The sequence below is a fragment of the Chionomys nivalis genome, chromosome X, assembly GCF_950005125.1.
Source record: "Chionomys nivalis chromosome X, mChiNiv1.1, whole genome shotgun sequence".
Classification (NCBI taxonomy): Eukaryota; Metazoa; Chordata; class Mammalia; order Rodentia; family Cricetidae; genus Chionomys; species Chionomys nivalis.
Window position 1 is genome coordinate 32,716,683 of NC_080112.1, and position 23,006 is coordinate 32,739,688.

Genomic DNA, 23,006 nt, shown 5'->3' on the forward strand with positions numbered 1-23,006 from the left:
GAATGTATCCCTACTTTTTAATTTCTGTATAAATAAGCACTCTGGCTGCTAGTCAGTCAGGCTGCAAGATTCTCCTCTGCCCTTGCCCACCTCTGCTCACCTCTGCCCTCAGCCAACTCCTTATATCTTCTGCTGGGACCTGTCCACTGCCAGGGATGGCTCCTGGTAAATGCATTTTTGAATGATTAGTTTGCTAACTTACTTATACTCGTTATACACTTTGGTAAATTACTTATGGGCCTTCATTTACTTTCTTGATCCTGGCCCTACAGGTATTGAGAGCAAGCTTGTTTGACACTAGTTCTTCCTGACAAAGGAGTTCATTTGACTAGTTCTTTTATGTAACAAGACCTTTAAAAAGGAATCTGGTTCTGGTTCTCCCCCTATTTTACTTGAGAGCCTGCCTTTACATGTCATCTATCCTAAGTCTCAGTTTTTTCATTTGTGAAACAAGAAGATTGAATAATTAACAAAAGTTTCCCTTAAGTTGTTCAAGAAATAGGATCATGGAAGCATAAACTACTCTTTCTGGGTTTTGGGGGATTCGAAGTGGGGCTTTGAGTCCCTTTGAATTGCCAGACTGAACTCTCTATATATTTGAGTAATAAATATGCAATGGGGTTGACCTAGGTATCAACAACTCATACATGAACATGAATTTGAAAAATTTCCAGTTCCTATATGGATGATTAAGACTCTTCTAAAAATTTCATCCAACTATTGATGTGCAACCCCACAGTTGTTATGATTCAGTTTTGATGTAAGATTCCCCTCTATATGCTGTTAATATGTTTTATTACCACTGATTAATGAATAAACATGTTTCAGCCTACGGTTTAACAGAGCAAAGCAAGGTGGGAAATCCAAACATTTTATATATATATATATATATATATATATATATATATATATATATGGAGAGAGAGAGAGAGAGAGAGAGAGAGAGAGAGAGAGAGTAGTTGGAGTCAAAGAGATACCATGTAGCAGCCGAAGGAGACAGACACCACGTAGCTGCCTAAGAATAAAGAGGTAACAACAAACCACGAGCCTCATGTTAAAATACAGATTAATATAAATGGGTTAATTTAAGATATAAGAGCTAGCTGGGATTTGGTGGCGCACGCCTTTAATCCCAACACTCGGGAGGCAGAGGCAGGCAAATCTCTGTGAGTTCAAGTCCAGCCTGGTCTACAAGAGCTGGTTCCAGGACAGGCTCCAAAACCACAGAGAAACCCTGTCTCGAAAAACAAACAAACAAACAAAAAAGATATAAGAGCTAGCTGGAAATATGCTTATGTCATTGGCCAAATAGTGTTGTAATTAATATAGTTTCTGTGTGATTATTTTGGGTCTGGGTGGGCAAGAAATGAATAAGCAGTCTCCATCAGCAAAATGGCATGCCAATGTGGACCAGCTACACCCACATAAAACCTGAAAGAGCTTGGGAAGAAATTCTAGACAAACACATACACACACACACAAACACTTACACAAAACAAAAACACGGTTTCAGGGTAGCAGCATTTTCTTGGGTGGGCTCTGTTCACTAGAGGCACCATTCCTTTAAGAGAAGACTTCCTGAATCAACAGTAGCAAGCACTTTGGAAAGAAGTGTGATGCTTTCTCAGGAAATTCAGGATCAACCTACCCCAGGATCCAGCAATACCACTCTTGGGAATATACCCAAGAGATGCCCTATCATATTACAAAAGCATTTGTTCAACTATGTTCATAGCAGGATTATTTGTAATAGCCAGAACCTGGAAACAACCTAGATGCGCTTTAATGGAAGAATGGATGAAGAAAGTGTGGAATATATACATATTAGAGTACTACTCGGCAGTGAAAAACAATGACATCTTGAATTTTGCATGCAAATGGATGGAAGTAGAAAACACTATCCTGAGTGAGGTAACCCAGACCCAAAAAGATGAACATGGGATATACTCACTCATAATTGGTTTCTAGCCATAAATAAAGGACATTGAGCCTATAATTTGTGATCCTAGAGAAGCTAAATAAGAAGGTAAACCCAAAGAAAAACATGTAGTTATCCTCCCGAATATTGGAAGTAGACACGATTGCTGGGAAAAAATTGGGATCTTGGGGGTGGGATGGGATGTGGGTAAGGAGAGATGGGGAGAGAAAAGTGAGAAGAGGAGGATGGGGGGAACTTGGGGAAATGGGATGGCTGGGATAAAGGAAGGGTGGATATGGGAGCAGGGAAGTATATATCCTAATTAAGGGAGCCATCTTAGGGTTGGCAAGAGACTTGACTCTAGAAGGGTTCCCAGGTGTCCAGGGAGATGTCCCCAGTTAGTTCCTTGGGCAGCTGAGGAGAGGGAACCTGAAATGGCCCTATCCTATAGCCATACTGATGAATATCTTGCATATCAGCATAGAACGTTCATCTGGCGATGGATGGAGATAGAGACAGAGACCTACACTGGAGCACCTGACTGAGCTCCTAAGGTCCAAATGAGGAGCTGAAGGAGGGAGAACATGAGCAAGGAAGTCAGGACCTCGAGGGGTGCACCCACCCACTGTGACAGTGGGGCTGATCTATTGGGAGCTCACCAAGGCCAGCTGGACTGGGACTGAAAAAGCATGGGATAAAACTGGACTCTCTGAACATGGTGAACAATGAGGGCTGATGAGAAGCCAAGGACAATGGCACTGGGTTTTGATCCTACTGCACGTACTGGCTTTGTGGGAGCCTAACCAGTTTGGATGCTTACCTTCCTAGACCTGGATGGAGGGGGGAGGACCTTGGACTTCCCACAAGGTAGGGAACCTTGACTGCTCATTGGACTGGAGAGGGAGGGGGAGAGGAGTGGGGGGAGAGGGAGAGGAGTGGGGGAGGGGGAATCAAATGGGAGGCTGGGAGGAGGCAGAAATTTTTTTCAATAAAAAATTTCAAAAAAACAAATAAAAAACTGAGTGGCTACTTTAAGAAGGCTTCCTTTTCTGTGCTAGTTTCAGGAACAGCTCTGATTCTTTCAGGAGGCCAAGCACTGGAATGAGGTTTGTGAACAGTGTGTTGCAAGTTACTTGGTGGCAGCATGGGTCAACTGATTCCCAGAGTTGGAGTGGTGAGGACTGCTCTCATCCTGTGGTCCCAGGATTGGTTATAAAGGTACCTCCACCATACTGAAAGGCTGAGAGAGGTGGATCCAGCATCCAGAGCTGCCACAACCACAGTGCTTATCATTTTAAAACACTCCTGGTCAGAAAATGATTACAGATATGCAATGAAGACAGATTCAGACAGAAATAAACCTCTGAATGGATCACAGTATGTTAATGTATGTAGGCTTAAAGAAAAGGAATACAGATAGTTTTAAAAAATAAAACAAAGTCTTTAAAGAGACAGTACAGATAGCCATAAATTAAGGAAATAAAGAAAAATAAGACATGTAAAGATGGGAAATACACAGAATCTTGATTATGTATATTTTTGTGCTTCCTTTGAATTTTTGACTGTGAATGAGCTAAGTACAGACAGACATTTAATTGTACAAGATGCTAAGCTAAATCAACATATATACTTTTAAGGTATCTTGACTTCAAAATTTCTGTCTAATGATATGTTGCTTTGGAAAAGAGGTTCTGTTTTTATTTCCACAGTGGTTAGAAAGCTACAGATTCCTTACAGGCTAATATGGCTTGGTCAAACAAGAATCCCTGAAGCAATGGCCCAGATGTTCTAACATCCATTACAGTTTCAGGATGACTGACTGAAATGGATCTAACACATAAGACACCCCATGAAAGACCTGATTAACAGCAACTCCAATCAGCAGGAATAGTCTAGAGAACAACAGCCAAATTTCCTAAATAATTGTTTATAAATGTTTGTTTACATTTAAAGGGGGAAATACTCTAGAGATCAATATTTTGCATTGGTGTGGATCTTGGTTTATTGATACAAATTTAAAGTCAATTTTGTTATATATATATTTCTGCTCTTGATTAAGGTATTGTGTTTGTGTAGCTCATTAAAAAATATAATGTATAATTAAGAAATATAGGTTAATAGATAGTCATCTATAGTAGTCAAGCTTATAGACATGCTAGTTAGGTTTTCTAGATGTACAGAGATATATTTCAGATGGATAGGTATATTTCAAACCCTTCAAAGACTATAGATATATGGCATGTAAAAGGTTTTAAGAACTTAGGACTTTTCAGGATGCAATTTCTTAATGATTCTGGGACATTTTCACTCTAGAATGCCATATCAATATCTGCTGGAGAGTAATGATTTCTTTAACTCTCTACCTTGCATCTGAAACCTTTTTGAGTGATGGGGTATGGTACTGAAGCATCACCTCTTAATTGCTGTCAGTCTATCATATATGCAAGGAGCAGCAGCAATGATTTGCCCCATACTGACAAGGAGAGGTATATTGGCTTCTCTTCTCTTTATTTGATTTTCTACTTTGTCCCTGGATTTTGAGAATAGAGGCAAGTATCTTCCCTCTCATAAAGTCTATCTTAAAGAGACTCAGGTACAGAACTCAAGAACCACAAAATAACTCTTTACAGTGTCCTCAACATCTCTCTCTCTCTCCTCAGGTGCTAACCATCTCAAGGCCTTTTCCCCACATGAATATCAATTATACAGATGCCCACAGAATAATGACTTACTCACAGACACTAGATATGAGAACATAATTGAGAAATGACAAGTCAAAGACTAAGTCTGTGAATTAGATACATAGATACTAGGATATTAAATTGACTTTCCAAGTTTCAAAAAAATCTATTTTGCTACACATTCCTTAGTGAATTAACTATATTTTTAGGCCTAAGACAATGACTTTTATAGTTTGGATAATTGAGAAAATACGTATGGCACGCCAGAAACCAGGATGCACACTTATATGCTTTATCTTATTGATTCATTTGATCCAGAGGTTGCTAAGATTTTTTTTTTCTAATTGAAGCAAGCTTTATTAAATATTGGCCAGAAAGATGGACACTAGTCAGGCACATACTCAGGATTCCAAGAGAAATGGCTATTTAAATTTTCTGTATTGGTCAAATAGTAGGTTATTTTTCAGCCCAGGAAATTATAATAAGTTGGTTTCACTATTGAGCTCTGAAAGCCAAAGTATAAATGAATATGACTGTGTTCCAATAAAATTTTATTTTTTAAAAAGGTAACAGGCTAATTGTGGCCAACATAACATAATTTGGTGACTTATGCAACTCCTGATGTTAAATTGTTTGTTTCTTCCTCCAAGAGATGAAGGTGAAGCATCAGGAGAAGCTAATTGAGTCATTCAATTTGTCACACAGTAGGAGCAGAACTGATACTTGGCCCTAAGAAGACTACTCCATAGCACAGACACTTGAATGCTCAATCAGTTCTGACCTTTAGAAGTAGGTTGTAAACCTCTCATAGGTAGAAACTTAGAAGTGAAGGTCTCTCTGCAAACGTTCATTGTGAATGAGTTAATGGTTCCTCCCTTAGTATCATAATCACCTACCCAGCAGTAAATAAAGATCACTGTCTCAATTTTTAATCATCAACTCATTCCTTGCAATATCAAGAAAAAGTAGTATATGTTTCATCCTAACAAGCCTTAATTAGAAATTGCAGTATTTGTGACATTTTAACCATTATAATGTGATTTCACTTACTACTCATTAATTTCATTTCCAACATAGCCCCTCAAGCCAGCTTGACCTTTCTTTGGAAGACCAAAAGTCAGTCAAAATAATGATAATAATTCTATTAACAACACATTTATATACTGCACTCTAAGCCATTTATCCTTCTAAGCACTTGAATATATTGAATATATTAATTCATTTAACCTTCACAGTAACAATTGCACCAAAAAACAAAGCAAACAGACAAATAAGCAAAAACACTGATATCCAGATTTGGCAAGTTGTTTAGCCAAGAACAAAATGTCAGTCAGTAGTGGCAATTTGGTTTCAGAGTCCATAATTTTAGTCACTACACACAAAAACATTTTGAGGAGGGTTTTAAAGTAGCAAACAAAAATTGTCATTAGGTTGGTCACCTCTTCCTAAATAGGCTAGCACTTGGTAATTGACATCTTTTTTTATGGGAACTGTAGTGTTGTGCCAGTGTGAAGGATTGGGAAGTCCTGTCACCAGTACAGCTTGCTTCCTCCTGACACTGGTTATCTCTGAGGATGATAGGTCTCATCCTCTGTAACAGTTCATAGATGTTGTCATCTGAGCATGTGTACTTTTGTGAGAGGAGGGCAGAGCTATGGGGCATGTTGAGAAGAACCAGGGGATAGGACATTGAATTTGGAAGTGTAGGTACTTTCCTTTATGACCTTTATGGATTGCTACTTTAAATGTTCTGCTTGGAAACGCTATACCCTCCAAAGTTTGAGTAATCACTATGGTCTCTGGAGTCCACATAGCTAGGAGAATAAAAATGCCAGGAAACTAATATTCGCTGGGAGAAGTTTCTACCTGATGACTGATGTCACTAAGACTTGATGTATAATATCTCAGTGCCCTGACCCCTAGGGCAGAATGATCTTTGTGAGTTCAAGGCCAGTCTGGTCTACAGAGTGAGTTGCAGAAGAGGCTTCAGAGCTACATAGAAAAACCCAGTTTCTGAATTCTGAAAGCCAAAAAAAAAAAAAAAATGGAGGAAAAGGAAGAGGGAAGAAAGAAAGGAAGGGAAGGAGGGGGGGAGGAAAAGAAGAGAGGAGAGGAGAGGAGAGGAGAGGAGAGGAGAGGAGAGGAGAGGAGAGGAGAGGAGAGGAGAGGAGAGGAGAGGAGAGGAGAGACTTGTAGCGAAACCTTATATTTTCTTTTGAAGGCCTTCAGCCAATTGGGTAAAACTCACCCAATTATCTAGTATAATCTCCCTTGCTTGAAATTATCTTCTTATACACTTTAATCACACCCTTTACAGTCACACTTAGAAAAGTATTTGAATCCCTCTATTTGGTTGCCTTATTTTCCCTGTCTCACTTCCTGTTAAGTATTTTCTTGGAGGGTTTTTTTTTTTTTAATAAATCCTTTGTATTTGAATTCTCATTTTTAGGACCCTTTCTTATAGAGTACAAACATCAAACAAGGAAAACGTTGTCTTCATGTTTTGTCTTTCTTGTTCAAATAACTTGTGCAGGAAAACTCAAGAGTGTATCTTTCACAGGGGCTAGAAAGCTGGCTGCAGTTAAGAATTTGCACTGCTTTTGGAGAGGAACTGATTGCAGTTCTCATTCTGTAATTGTTACTTTTCAAAGGGAGAAAGAAAAGAGACTAAGGAGATGGGGAATGGGCAGATAGGGTAGTTGGGATGGAGAATGAATAAGACTATAGATAGATAGATGATAGATAGATAGATAGATAGATAGATAGATAGATAGATAGATAGATACATAGATAGATAGATACATAGATAGATACATAGATAGATACATAGATAGATACATAGATAGATACATAGATAGATGATAGATAGATAGATATAGATATAGATGAAAACTTTATAATGAGGCATGAAGTTCATTCTCTGTATAGTAATGTAAAATTAGTTTTAAAAGGTAAGACTGAGAATTTTTCTTTTTTGTTTTTAATTCTAAATCTATCTATACAGTAATAATAAAAGTCTTGATAATATCAACCCTAACTTTAGTTTATTGAGGTCCTATTATGCAGCATATATATATATATATATATTTTGCATTTAAGTAAACAGAGAGCACAATCTGCACTGAAGCCTGGGGTCTTTTCACTTCAGTATTGGCTGCTGTTTTTTCAAAGCTGTTTGACTTTTATTTTCATTCTAGTAACCGTGGTCTTGCCAGAGAACTCAAGTTATGGGAATGAAAGTCGTCTTCCCTCCTAATCACAAAGGTCTCTCTTTTCTAGCTCTGAATCTTTGCTCACCTTTTGTCCGGATCTACTGTGCTAGTCTTCTGCTGCCGTTGACTGCCTCCTGCTTTCCAATTCATAATTCACTGCCCCAAGCACCTGCTCTGACTACTTCCTGTCACTCAACCTCACAAACTTTGTCTGATCCTTCTCTCTCTTCTTTGTATGACCCTGTATTGTAGATGTCTTATTATTTATGCTGAAGCTTCAACTTCTTTGCCTTGACCTACTTTCAAGTCTGCCTTAATTGAGAGGAGCAGTTCTTTAAGATTTTTGCTGGGGGTCAGGAGGTGAATTAGAACTAAATATGACAGCATATATATAAAACGTGGGATTCTATGAAGGGGCTGGAGAGACCGCCATGTAGTTAAGGGCATGTGTTCTGGCAGCAGACCCAGGTTAAGTTTTGAGCACCCACATGATGACTTGTGCCCATCCATAACTTCAGTTTTAGGCAATTTGGTGCCCTCTTTTGGACTTTAAGGGCACCAGGCCTACATATAGTACACATACTTACAAGAAGACAAAATACTCATAGCCATAAAAATAAAATAAATAAATCTTAAGTTTTTGAAAATATATGATCAAACCTATCTTTTTTGTATGGTAACTTAAAATTTTTTTAAAGAAACCTGTTTTTAGGGATCTATGTGCTCATCAATGATGAATTCCCACAGATCTAACTCAAATATCACTTGGTAAATCCCAAAGTAATTTTCACTTACTTCTCCTGAGTCCCACAATTTCTGTTATAGTTATACATCAATATATCTTATACATTGGTTTTCTGCATCAGACTATGTGGCCCATGAGGACAACAAGATTTAATACATATAGCTTTATTCATATGTGTAACACTCACAGAAATATTTATGTGGGGAAGAATTGGGGAATTACTTGTAATGCAATCCTTTTACTGACTCATACAGTCTTTATTCAAGTTAATAAATTCAGAACTATTTATATTCTGTTGAGGAAAAGCACTCTTTTGCATAAAATATTACTACTAATGAAAAAGAAGTAATGTTTTAAATATGCAAATTTTAATATAAATAATTTACACAGATTCCATCAAAGTATGGCTTACACTGAAGATTAATATGACATGAAATGCTTTTTGAAGATTTATATAATCTTTGATACTTTAAGTTCACCATATTCAAACTGTAAAAGATGGTTTATTAAAAGTAAGAGCCTGTCCAATGAAGAGCCTTAGAAAGTGGCTTACTCAGGCTTGGGTGGGAGAAAATTTAGACAGTGAGTCTACAACTCCTACCTGACCTAGGTAATGAGAGTCTCAAAGAAGAGGCAAGAGAAGGGGGAGATGATAAGAGACCCTTGAGTCCCCTATGTGGGATGCCCATATCATATTCTTCTCCCCAAGGTTGCAGAATCTTCATGGAAAAGGAAATGAAAGAATGTAAGAGCCTGAGCTGGCTGGCCTCAAGGAAACTGCTTTCCAGCCTCAATAAATAGGGCAGTCACACATAGGAAAGCATAGTGATTGTGACAGTATGCACAAGATATGCACAGACTGAAGCCAGAGAAAATCTTATTCAGAAGGGGGGGGGGCAAACGTGTAGTCCCACCCCTAGCTGGAGATATAGTGGCACTTGATAATTGCTGGAGAAGGTACCCCTGATAAATACAGTCCAGAACAGACCTCACACTGTAGAGGATTTGAGCAACACAAATTGGAATCTAAGAGTTAAAAAAAAAATAGAGCAAACATAAAGTTGGTTCAATAGAGAAGTGGGGGGAGATCTGGGAAGAATTGAGAAAGCGGTGAATATTATCAAAATAAAATGTATTCTATTCTCAAACAATTAATACAATATTTTAATGTATTTGTTTTAGACTGAAAATGCCCACGGTTCAATATCAACAGTGAATGAGCATTGAAATTCAGGTAAAACTTGAATCAAATTGTGTGCATCATGATTGACTACACAATAGGCAAGCACAAACTCACAGCTTATGTGTATTACCATATCGACCTGTTTTACCTGAGTCATTCATTAGGGACAAAGAGAAATTGCTCCATTATATCTGTGAAGTTAATCAAACACAGTTAGGTGCCACATATGAACAATACTGTCAGCTTCTACTCAATTAAGGATAAAAAATGGACTTGCTTGCTACCATCCCCATAAGTGGGCTTATTTTCCTATCCATAATCACCCAATTTAAAGCCCTAATTTTCTGCCCTCGTTTTCGTAAAGACTGTTCTTAGAGCTGGCACAAAACACTCCAGTTGGTAAGTAATGTATAGTACTCTTGGCACATGTAAAGATTATTTCATTAATTATAAAGAAAAACTATTAAAGTGGCCATCTATTTTTTCTAATCCCATGGAAAAGGTCATAGGTGGCCATTTAAAATTATTTGCTTGCAATTGACATGCTCAGAGTTTTAAGCAGCAAATCTTTTTTCAGGCCTCTAAAGCAGCTACACTTAGGCCTGTCATCCACAAATACAGCACTACTGAGTGCTACCTCCTTGTTAGCTTTGTTTTCAATACTATCTACTTACTTTCTACTATGGAAGATGAAGATTCTTTTCTCTTCGACAGCTCTTTTCTACATATAGGGCAATAATCATCTTTAATTCTTAAGATATTTTTTACCCCATCTTTTTTGATATTAAATTTTTACTTTTGATTTTACATACCAACCTTAGTTCTCCCTCCTTCCTTTTCTCTTGCCCTCTTATCTCCCCTCTTCCCACCCTACCCACTCCTCAGAGAGTGTCAGGCCTTCCTTGGGGGAGTCAACAAAGTCTGGCATACTAAGTTGAGGCAGTACCAGGCCCCTCTCTCTTGTATAAAAGCTGAACAAGGTATCCCACCATAGGGATTGAGCCATAAAAAGTCAGCTCACGCACCCGGGATAAACCCTGGCTCCACTGCCAGGGGCCGCCCAACAGATCAAGCCACATAACTGTCACCCACATTCAGAGGGTCTAGTTCACTCCCATGCAAATTCCCCAGCTGTCAGTCCATAGTTCGTGAACTCCCACTAGCTCAGGTCAGGTGTCTCTGTGGTTTTTCCCTCGTGTTCTTTTATTTGAAACAAACGGGACTCCTGAAGTCAAACTCAGGTTAACAAAAGAAAGGGGAGCAAATGCTTATTAGCATATAAACAGAAAAGACTAAATAGCTCTGAACAGGTATCTTTGACTTCTAGTATTTTCAACAAAGAATTTTAAATTTCTGAAAACAATGGCAAAACAAAGGAAGAAAATTTTGAGCCTTTAGGGACCTCAACTTGAGATAAAAGCAATTTTAATCTGCAGAGAGAAACTGCTTAGCAAAATTTATTCATCTCCTTTTCTCTGGTACTAGGACAAGAAGGGTCCAAAAGTTGTCTTCTGTAGGTTAAGCTTCTATCTTTTTAGAGACGTGGGCAAGATACTGTTAGTATTTGACAACTTGTGAAGTGCTTTTTATGCAGAGAAGAGAGACAGCGAGCACTCCTCTAGCTGCTACCTCTTAATTGGCCTCAGCTGAACCTTCCTTCATTTGGGGGAGAGGGGTATTTTGCTCCCCCTGCACCCCAACACAGGTCAATTCTAAAGCTTACACTTTCTATTTGCTACTTTCTCCACCTTACCTTGTGGAAAGATAGCCTTTCCTTTTTTCACTATTATTACAAATTTCACATTATTCCTTGAACTGTCCAGTTGCCATGCTTAAATTTTGTGTCTTATAAAATTGATTATTTTCCCCTTGGAATTAATGATTTTTTTTCTCTTCATGTTTTCTTTGGCTTCCCTGTGCAAGCCTTTTCATAGACAAAAAGGGAAATGAAGGTAAGGGTGTCATGGTTCTGATGTTTAGATTTTCATTCTTGTGACTAGCCCTACAAAAACGTATTACATCAGGGTCTCTCAAGTTTAAGTTCACTACAGAAAGTAAATTATTTTGTTTCCTGCTGCCAATAACACAATACCATAGAGCAAATTTTAATAAAATGAGGCTTATTTGGGCTTATGGTCCTGGAGATGAGACATCACGCCACATGTAGCAATCATCCTGTAGCTGGCAGCGTCCTGAGAGGGCCTAGAGCTTTAAATGGAAAGAGATAGTGCAGAAGTGGGGATGGTTTCTGTACCACTCTCTCTTTTAACAAAACCACTAGAATTTACTCATAGGGGCTTCACCACAGCAAATGTACTTAATCTTAATCACCCCCAAAGGCCTCTCCTCTAGACAGCATAGTCAGAATAAGTTCCCACCCTCCTCATACTTCAAAAACAAAGTTAAATTTTAATGGGAACCTTGGGGGATGCAATCAAATCATAACCACATAATATGTAGGATGGTAAAATTTCTAGCTTTTGCCACAGACCGAGGTAATGATTTGTGATTTTGTTTTACTTTTTATTTATGTATCATTATTGTTTCAAATGTATGCATGATCTGTGTTTTCGAGTGCAAGTGTGCACATGTTGTGGCATGTATGTGGAAGTCGCAGGGAAGCTTTCAAGAGCGAGCCCTCTCTGCTGTAGAACACGGGGATTGAATAGAGATGGTCATTGGGCAAAACCAATGCTTTTAACCACTCAGCCATCTCTCTAGCTTTGACAGATGTGAGTTGATCTTAAATGCAGCTCATGCACTCCATTGATGCAGGAGAAAGCTGAAGGAGAAAAATTGATACTATAAAGGACTCACTAATAAGCTTGCTTAGGAAATAGTAAGTTATATAAAGTAGAATTTAGCTCAAGGAGAGCTGACTCCAATATGACTGGAAGACAAATATTATACTAAGAAGACTTGTTATAAACTGTGAGGAAAAAAAAATATGTACCATAATTGAAGTTGAGCGTTGATGGGAAAGTTCCCGCTAAAGTTTAATCTCCAATATTTATCACCAATTAGGCTCCATTCCCATTACAAAATAAGACATCCCTGATCTAGGAATGACATTAGGCCTATCTTGGTATCAAAGACCCCACCTCTAGCAGGCAGCTCAAGGGGGTAGTGCAAGATCACAAGCGTCGTTAAATCCTTGTCTGCCATTAAGTGCCCTGGGCTCTCATCAGGAAAAGCTTAATTCTGCCAGATGAGCGAGATGAGCATGAGTAACAGCTATTCAGAAAGAACAACACTAGTGTACCTGAGAATGATTCTGACAAAACTTCTCCGTGTAAATCTCCCAACTCCCCAAGTGGGCAGATTTGCAGTTTCCTGTCTTTGTTTAAAGGGTTCGAAGTGGAACCTTGGGCTGAGACCTAAAAGAGATTTAAGGATAACAGCGTATATGGAATGCAGAAGCCTAAGATGCACGTTAAGTTAGTAAAATCTTTTATTCGGTGCCAGCTCCTCCTTGAGCATTAACTAGAGCCTGACAAGTGCTATTAAATAGCTTCATTAATCTCTAACTGTGTGGAATGATTTCTCACTAGAAAGGCATATTATTTCTATAAATATAAACCAAGTCTCTTCATTTCCGACCTACTTTCCATCCCGGGCAAGCCCCACTTCTATTCCTGAACCTTTCTGGGCTGCTCTGATAAGATGGCATGTGTGTCTGGTTAATGCTGATTGTTAATTTGGCAGAACATAGAGTCATCCAGAAAACAAACCTCTGAACATGTCTATGAGTGTTTCTAAATTTAATTAATTAAAGAGGAAGCGACAGTCTAAATGTGGGTGACATCATTCCAGGGGTTGAGGCCCTAGAGTAACTGAAAAGGATAAGATGACCTGAAAACCACACTCAGCGCTCTGCATCCTGACTGTGGACAGAAGTGCCCAGCCACCTCATACTCTGTTACCATGCCTTCTTCACTAAGACGGACTTTCTCCACAACCTGTGAGGCAACATCAGCCCTCCCTTCCCCGAATGATTTTGGTCAGGTATTTTGTCACAACAATGGGAAAGGTAACTGATATAATGTGTGTCTGTGCTTTCCTCACTATAGACCTGAGCAGCAGCTTTCTCTGTTCTATTGGACAGCTTCCTTTTGCACAGTTTTTTCCAACTTGTACATTTAAATTGCATCGATTTATTTCTGCACTTATTCATTTATTTATTTAATTGTACGTGCATGCAAACATACCATGGCGTGCATGTGGAGGGCAGAGGACAACTTTTGGAAATTTGCTTTTTTCTTCTACCTTGTGGATGCAAAGGATTGAATTCAGGTCATCATGCTTGGTGGCAAGCACCTTTACTTGTGGCTCCATCTTACCAGTTCTGGTTTGTATATTATTATTCTTGTTCCTCTCCTTCTGCTTCCATATTTAGGACCATAATCCTTTCACCCCTTTGCTGACAGCATAGTGGCTTGGACTAGAAAATGGTAATCAATCTTTGTATTCGGTTTACAGGATTAGCATGACTCATCAATGATTCTTATCTTTTGTGAATTTTTTATAAATGTATACATTTATAATACATTTTTATACATGTATCTGTAGCCTATGTACCCTCTAAATTCACATTTGGAAGTCTGAAATATAAGAGAAGAAGTGGTATTCCATATTATCTTTACAGTTTATAACCCTAGTCCTAACTCAAAGAGGAAACAGCAGAAAAAAACATCAGACAACCTTCTCCTTTGTACATCAGAGAAACTTGCTCCAACGATCCTGAGAACTTTGAACAGTGAGGCAGAATGGTTTGTCAGGGTTAGAGCTGTAGCTCAATGGTAGAGTATGTGCTAACCAAGTGCAAAGTCCTGAGTACATATTTAAATAAATAAATGAATAAATATTGTCAAGTAATCTTTTTATATTAGCTTATTCCCTTTGGATAGGACAGTTCTAGTCAAAATATTGTGCCCTTATCACGTGAGGAAATAAAAGGCAGGGGTCTCTCTGAACAGTACCTTCTCCCTTAGTCTGCAAGGCAAACATTGGATTGCTATTTTGTCCATGAGCTATTCAACTGACACTACCTTTTGGCACAGGACCCCAAGCCCAATAGTCCCAGATTGGTTCCCATGTGGTAATAACACTAGCCTGATTGGAGACTTCTGAGAAGCATTTGACGTTGGGACACCTACTTTCTCGAACTCTGTGATCCCCTGTGACTGTGGTGTCACCGTTTTTCTTTTATTTAATATTGCATATTTCCTAGTTGCTGTGAGTTTTTTGCAGTTGGTAGGTGTCTGCTAAAGTCCAATCCCAGAAATCCACAATTTCACCTAGTTACCCTGGCAGGGTATAAACATGAACTTATGGAAGCACCTACATCGAGTAACTTCTTTCACATCCCACCTATGGTCCTGGAACCAAGGATAGTCACCTGGACACTCTTTGTAGATCAGTTTCTTCTGCCTAAAAGTCTATTTCTATGACATGACTTAAACAGATACATATTAATTCTGTTGTTTGGTGTCAAAGCAAAGTAGTAGCATCAAATTACATTTTCACCAGATAAGGTAAATGAGAAATGGATATTAAGGAACTAGTTTAATAATGCTGCTGAAGTTGGTGTCTCTTGAATATGAGGTTTGTATCCTGAATTTATTGTCTATCATCTTTATGGCCTGTCCAATTTCTTGTCAAGTCTAAGGGTGTCTATTTCCTTCACATATACAGTAACAAGCATAGTATTGCCTGTGCCAACACAGGGAAAGAATTACTAAACTTCTAAACTTTAGTGGTCAAACCTTGCCCCTAGATGATCTGGTTCAGCAGTTCCATAATAGAACCTAAGGATGTGCATTTTTAATCTAACAATCTCTCTAAAGCTGCTTCTGCTTCTGCTGCTCTGGAAAACAAATTTTGAGATCCATGCCTATAAGGCTGTGTGGAGACAGACTGAGGGAACATCTGCAACGGGCCAAGCTTGGGGCATAAAAAATGTTCCAATTGTTAAATTGCCTGTGCTGTTGTTATTGGAAAATCTGTGTTTTTTCACTTGTGATCTCTGAATCTAACATCTGTGCCTTAAGACAGTTTCAGGAATGAATAAAAGCAGAGAGGAACAATAACAACTAAGGAACAGATGGCTGTAGACAAATCCTATGGACTAGACTGAAGCATACCTGACCAGTCATAAAAACTCCAAAAATGTTGGAAAATGACAAGAAGAAGAAACACCCACACAGAATGGCAAATAAGGCCAATTGCATATTTTTAACTTTTTTATTAAAAGAATTCATACTTTTTTATTGTTTACCCTTTCCCATTTCCTCCCGGATCCACCAAATTTTATTCTCTCTATCTGTCTTTTTCTCTCTCTGTCTCTGTCTCTCTCTGTCTCTCTGTCTCTCTCTCTCATACACACACACACACACAGAGAGACAAAAACCAGCTGCATTTGTGATCAAGCCCTGGTCTTCAGTTACCTAGCTGAGGATTCTACTTCTTTTCTAATTTCAAGGATCAGTGTGGGGCAAAGAGGTGAAATATAAACCAACCTTTTCAATGTCTACTGCTTTGTATCATTGAGAAATACATGCTTCATAAACCAAATAGTCTTCTGACCAGTTGTTTTAACAACTTAAAAACTTACATTTTCTTCAGGACAAGCATATCAATTCCACTGATGTAATATTAGCGTCCCTCCTTTTTTCCCAACTCCATCCACCCAAAAGGTGACTCCATGGAGCCTATAGCCAAGAAAATGGAAAAGTTGGAATTAGTAAGGATTTTAGAAACTTTTCTGTATTTCTCCCTGTTGTGGTCAAAGTAGATATAAGTTATAATCTAGCTAACATTTCTGAACACTTATTATGTGTCAGAACTTGGGGTAGGAACTTATGTAAATGTATCTTGTTAAATACTCACAATAACTAAGTCCTGTAGAATAAATCACAGTGAAAGAGTGGAGTGAAATTTGCAAGAAACAAGGAGCCATCAGAACTGTCTCCTCTCTTATTTGCCATAATTTGATATTTAAAGAAAAACTTGTTTGAATGTCACATCTACACATTGACTGTCACGCTATTTAATATATTTCAATGGCTCACAAACTCTTGCTTGCATATCAATTAATAGAAAAATTATAATTTAAAATCAGACATACCGTGTTTTTTGGTTGACTCAAGAATCTTTCAAAGACATTTTAAACTATAGGGAATTTTTACTTTAAAAGCTAATTTTAAAGTGAGACTTTTACGAACATGTTAAGTCAAGAAATACTTGTAACTAGTTTTTCTTTTACAAGACAAAGGAATGGACCACCATCAGAAATAAAGCTAAGATCTCTAAAGGATGGTTCTAAGGTCCACTTGACCTAAACAGGAAGGAAGTTATTAGAGTTATTTTCAATAGTATTTTCAACAAAATTTCATTTGACATTGAATATACTGCCTTAGGTGTTTTGATATGGCAGTAAGTAATGTATAAATTGTTACTCTTATGGAGTATGGTGGTTTGAATGAGAATAGCCTCTGAAGGCTTATATATGTGAATACTTGGTCCTGAATTGAGGAGACTGGAACCGATTAAGAGGTGTGACTTTATTGAAGGAGGGTTGTCACTATGAGTTTCAAAAGACCATACCATTACCAGTTAGTTCTAATAACACAATATATTCATAATATATTTAATCATGTGCAAGAGGTAGAAAATAACTGTAAGGAGTGCAATTATTTTAAGGGAATTAGGTAAGGTGAATATACTCAGAGAACAGATTCTCAGAAATAAAGTGGAAAAGTGTATTTTGAGTAAAAGTACATGGACAATTTGATTTATGAAGAAGGAAGATCTGGTAACATAAAAATCTGTGAAATGGTCATTGGATTTAACAATAAGATCACTGGTGTCCTTGAAGTTATTTTCTACTTTCTTTCCTTCCTTCCTTTCTTTTCCTTCTTTCCTTCCTCTTTGTGTTTTTATGTATTTATATTTGATACAAAAATCTTACTATGTAGTTCAGGCTGACATGATTTTTCCTTATCACAATCTTCATGATTCTCCTGATTTTCCTTCCCTTCAAGCATTGGGATTAAAAATATGTCTACCACATCTGTCACAAGGACATTTTCATGGGCTTTGTGGGCCTGGAAACCCAATCAGAATGAGCTCAAGGGAAACAGAAGAAGAAAGTAAATAAGAAAGAGGCTGCTATGGAATTTTGTTATAAATGGCCACTAAGAAATGATACAATATGCAGAGGAAAATGAATGGAGAGAAACAAACACACTTACATACTGAGATGATTGATGAAGTATAGATGGAAAATTGGTGATGTAGGTGAAAATAGAATAAGTCTCAGAAACCTGTACTGGAGTAAATTTTCCATAGTGAGAGTGCACATGCATGTAGAGTGTTTGGCCTTTTGAAAGTAGCCCATTCCGGAACACAGAGGACAGTGTAGACTAAAGGCAAAGACTGTATAATGAAGGCAAATCTGATGGGAAAATATATGCAGGCAATAAAAATTACTATAAAAAGGGCTATGAATTTGAGTGAGAGCAGGGAAAGGTATATGCAAGGGTTTGGAAGGAGGAAAGAGAAGGGAGAAATTTTGTAATTAAATTATTAATCTCAGAAATAAAGAAAATAAAAATTCTGCTTGGAATGGTTATATTTTTCTCACCAGTTAAGAAGCAAGTCTTTTCCCCAAGAAGAAAAAGGAAGGCAGCAGCTGTTAGCATGTTGAAAGCAAGAAAAGCATGAGAATAATCATTTAAGATAATAGAAGAATGAATTGATTTGGGAAACTGTTATACTTTCCCAGCAGCTCAAAAAGGTTCATTGGAAGTCAATACAAATATGAATTGCATGGTGTGAGCTGGCTGGAATACAGCCAGTTTTCAGACTGGCAGGCAAAATGGAGTCCTGCAATGTTAAACCTCTAGCTGAGGGCATACTAGGTTATTTCCTGCTTTATGTAATCCGTTTCGTAAATGTCTATGACCTTTGCCTTGAAAGAAAGTTGACATCTACTAGCAGTGACTGTTTGCATTTTTGCATCAATCACAGCACTCCACTGTGACAGGCAAGCGAGAAGGGAATGGCACAGTCACATTCTATCAGGCACGTGGCCAATATTGTGAAGGCAGAGACCCTCTATCATTTTCAAGAATAAAATAAACAGCCCTGCCTCTTGGACATGGATGTCATTTTGAAAGGGCCTTCAAGCCAACAGATCTAAACTCATACTGGGTTTAACCCTCCTAGTTCATCAGCTGACTATCCATTTAGTTCCCTAATTATCATTGGGCTAATACCCATGTGTGAAAAAGCTGCATTTCTGCTTTCCTTTTATGTCTTTGATGGCTCCTTGTTTCCTAAATAGGAAGTTTTGCTCTCATAAGCCTGACACACAGAGAGAATCTTTCTGTTCTGTCTTTGACTCATCTTCTGCTTATATCACTCTGTCTTCTGCCAACCTATTTTAAACCTATTTTTACCCACCTTTTGTTTTATCCCACATCTGTCTTAGTGTGTCAGATGATTACATTATGAAGTAGTTCAGGCTTCTGAGATAAGCAAAGTAATTTATATACTCTTTGTTGTTGATGATGATGTTTTGAGACAGGGTTTCTCCATGTAGCCCTGGATGTTCTGGAACTGGCACTGGGGTGCCAGGCTGAAACCTGGAACAGGGCTGGCCTTGAACTCAGAGATCCATCAGGCCTCCTGAATTTTGGGATTAAGAGCATGCACCACTCTTGATAGTGGAAGCTTTGGGCAATTTATACCAAAGCACTTGCTATAAATTAATTAACCCAGAGAAGGGTTTCCTTGCCTATATGCTAAGACAGTCTGTCAAAGCTATTTCTTCTTACACAGGTCTATGGCTTTTGATATCTAGATTCAGAACATATCCTAGGAGAACTTAGGAAATCTTTCTTGCCAATAGCTCACCTGTAGCTATGAGATATTATTGTCTGGCTTATTTTAACTAAAATTATGTTAAAAAACAAATAAGTAAATAACAACAAAAAATCCCATCAGTTACCACTGTATAAAATATGGTCCTCCAGACAACAAATGTCAAGATGGTAAACAGAATACATTACTGAGAATAATAATAGAATAGAGCAAAATGTTGTAATAGGACTTTATATCTACCTGGATACAAGTCCAACCCATGTAGAAAGAAAGAGGAAAAAATGGAAGAAGGGGAAGAGAAATGGAGTGCAGAGAGATAGAGACAGAGGGACAAAGAGTCAGAGACAGAGGCAGAGCCAAGATGGCAGCACATCTCTGAGAATAAAAACTCAGTGAGTACAATAGGGAATGCAGAATAAAAGATGTCTATCAGATATGCTTCGTGTTAGGCAAGAGCAGCCCAGCTCTAGATGCCATTTGTGCTTGATCATTGGGTAGAATATCCTGGAAATAGTATAGCCTCAAGAGGAACACTGTGGTAGACCTCCAAGAAAGCATTCTGGCCTACTCTTCTCCCAGCAGGCTCTTTCCTGTAGAGTAATCCATGTTTGCATGTTCATGACTGCCACAGTTTGCATTATTTGTATTACCAGTCTATACCTGTTCTTATTTTTATAGTCATAATCAACAGAGCTAAAATCTTCTGAATTTCCCTAAATTTTAACAAGGACTGGTTTGACACAATCTATTCCCTATCTACTTTCCTTTTGCTCTTCACTTGGTTATTTGATGCTCAAAACTAAATTACTCAAATAGTGTTTTTTATGCTGACCTCTATACCTATGTTCTCCTTATATGCCCCCATAGAATTTGGCAATACTTTCAGTGGAGCATGTCTAATATCTGAGTCAGTTATTTGCATGTAGCTCGAGTGTTGAATTTTAAAACCTTTAGAGAAGGGAAAGTATTTCATTCTCATCATTACCATGATTCCAAAACTGTATGCCTATGTATTCCAGAGCACTTCAGTGAAGTCACAAGGGGCATCATGAAGTAATTGATCTATGCAAGAAAGTAAAATAATACAGTTTGAACTACAACTATTAAGTTGTCTGGATATAACTATTTTTAAAAAAACAAATCATTGGTTATTTTTCTTGTCATACTGTCATCATAACAAACAAACAAACAAGCAGACAAGCAGACAAAAACCTGAAATATTAAAAACTCTAGGAACTGAGAGAGTCTTGAAAATGACACCCTCTGAATGCACATAATACTTGGAACATAACATCTGCTTAGCAAATGACATAATATGATTTTAGATGATTTATTTTACATTTTCCTAGCACATATACACACAGTGTTAGACATTTCTTAAATGATTTATATGTTGTGTCATTTGTCCTTCTAACAGTCCTATAAGGCAACAAATATTATTACTTTCATTTTGAAGATTTATAAACTAGGACATGGCCAGATGAAGTAACTTTTGCAAGGACCCACTAGTGAAAAAATATTTAAGAAATGTTTTTCAAATGTTCCAGAAATATAGCTTAGTGGGAGAACTTACATTTAACATGTGTGAGATGCTGGGTATTATCCATGTACCACAAAATAAATTAAAACTAGGCTGCCATACCCATATACCCTACATATAAATTCTTGAAATTTTTCAAAATTTCAATTGAAGTTGCTAGAAAATAACAAAATCTCATTCATATTTTTCCTAGTGTACTTTTGGTAGTTGCATTAAATTGATTCACTTTGGGAGAGCAGGAGGGGATCCAGACCAGAGTCATTTGTAGAAGCGGACTGGGCCACTAACCTAGGCCAGAAGAGGCCTGAGACAGTGAGGTCCATGGGAGCAGGACTGAACCAGCTACCTAGGCTGGAATGGGCCTGAAAAAGTAAGCTCCATGGGAGCAGGAACGGATCCAGTCCAGGGCCATTAGTGGAGGCAGAACTGAGACAGCATCCTAGGCCAGAGCAGACTGGAGACAGCAAACTCCAAAGGAACAGGTACAGGGGAGCAACCACTGAGTGAGTGATCCAGAGCTAGAGACTGTTGAGGGTCCGGATGTGAATCTGGCACCTTCAAGTGGGTAGACCTAAGCCAGGACCCCAGTGGGTCTGGGCGTGAGTCTAGGACCTCGGAAAAACTAGGCTTGAACCAGGACCACTGCAGGTGTGTGAGTAAATCTGGGACCTCACAGGGAGTAGCAGGGAACCAGAGGGTCTAGGCATGAGTCTTGGACCTTAGAGAGAGTAGGACCTCTGTGGGTCCAGTTGTTGGTCTAGGATGTCAAAGGGAATAGGTAGAAATCAGAAATCTCTGTGGGTCTGAGCATAAGTTGGGACCTCTGAGGGAGTAAGCCTGAGCCAGGTCCTCTGTGGGTCTGGGCACACCCAACCCTGGGAACTGTGAGGGAGTAGATCAGAGTCAGAGTCCTTTACAGAACCAACCCCAAGGCAGGAACCTCTATAGGAATGGATACAGACCAGGGACATTTACGGAAACAGGTCTAAGCCAACAACCTAGGGTAGAGCAGGCCTGAGACAGCAAACTCCAAGGGAGTTGAACAAAGCCCAGGAACACTGAGCAACCTCCAGGAACATGGAGTGACCAACAGGGTAACTAGAACTGTGACACTGACTGTACCACAAGGAAGAACTACCTGAGCCTTGGATGCACTGGCACATAGAAGATTAATCAACAGAATCACAGACAGCCCCAACCACACTGATTTGAGGAAAAGATGAGCAGAAAAGGTAATAACATATGCAACACCAAAAAGAGCAACATCACACCAGTAAAACCTAAAGACCCTACAACAGCAAAACTTGAACAAGCAAATATAGATGAAGCAGAAAAAAAATGACCCAAAAAATAATTTCAGAAGAATGTTTGAAACTCTTAAAGAGAAATTGAGAAATTCCCTCAAAGAAATGGAGGAAAAGCCAAAAATATATTATAAGACATCAGCAAATCCCTTAAAGAAAACCAAGAAAAAGCAATCAAGCATATGAAAGAAACTATTCAAGACTTGAAAACAGAAATAGAGAAAATAAAGAAAAAACAAACCAAGAGAAGTATAGAAATAGAAATCATGAGAAAATGATCAGGAACCATAAATACAAGCATAAACAGCAGAATACAAGAAATAGAAGAGAGAATCTCAAGCACTGAAGATACAATAGAGGAAATAGATTCATCAGTCAAAGAAAACATAAAGTCAAACAAAAGCTTAACCCAAAATATCCAGGAAATATGGGTCACCATGAAAAGGCCAAACATAGGAACAATAGGTACAGAAGTAGGAGAACAAGTTCAACTCCAAAGCAAAAAATATATATTTAACTGAATCATAAAAGAAAACTT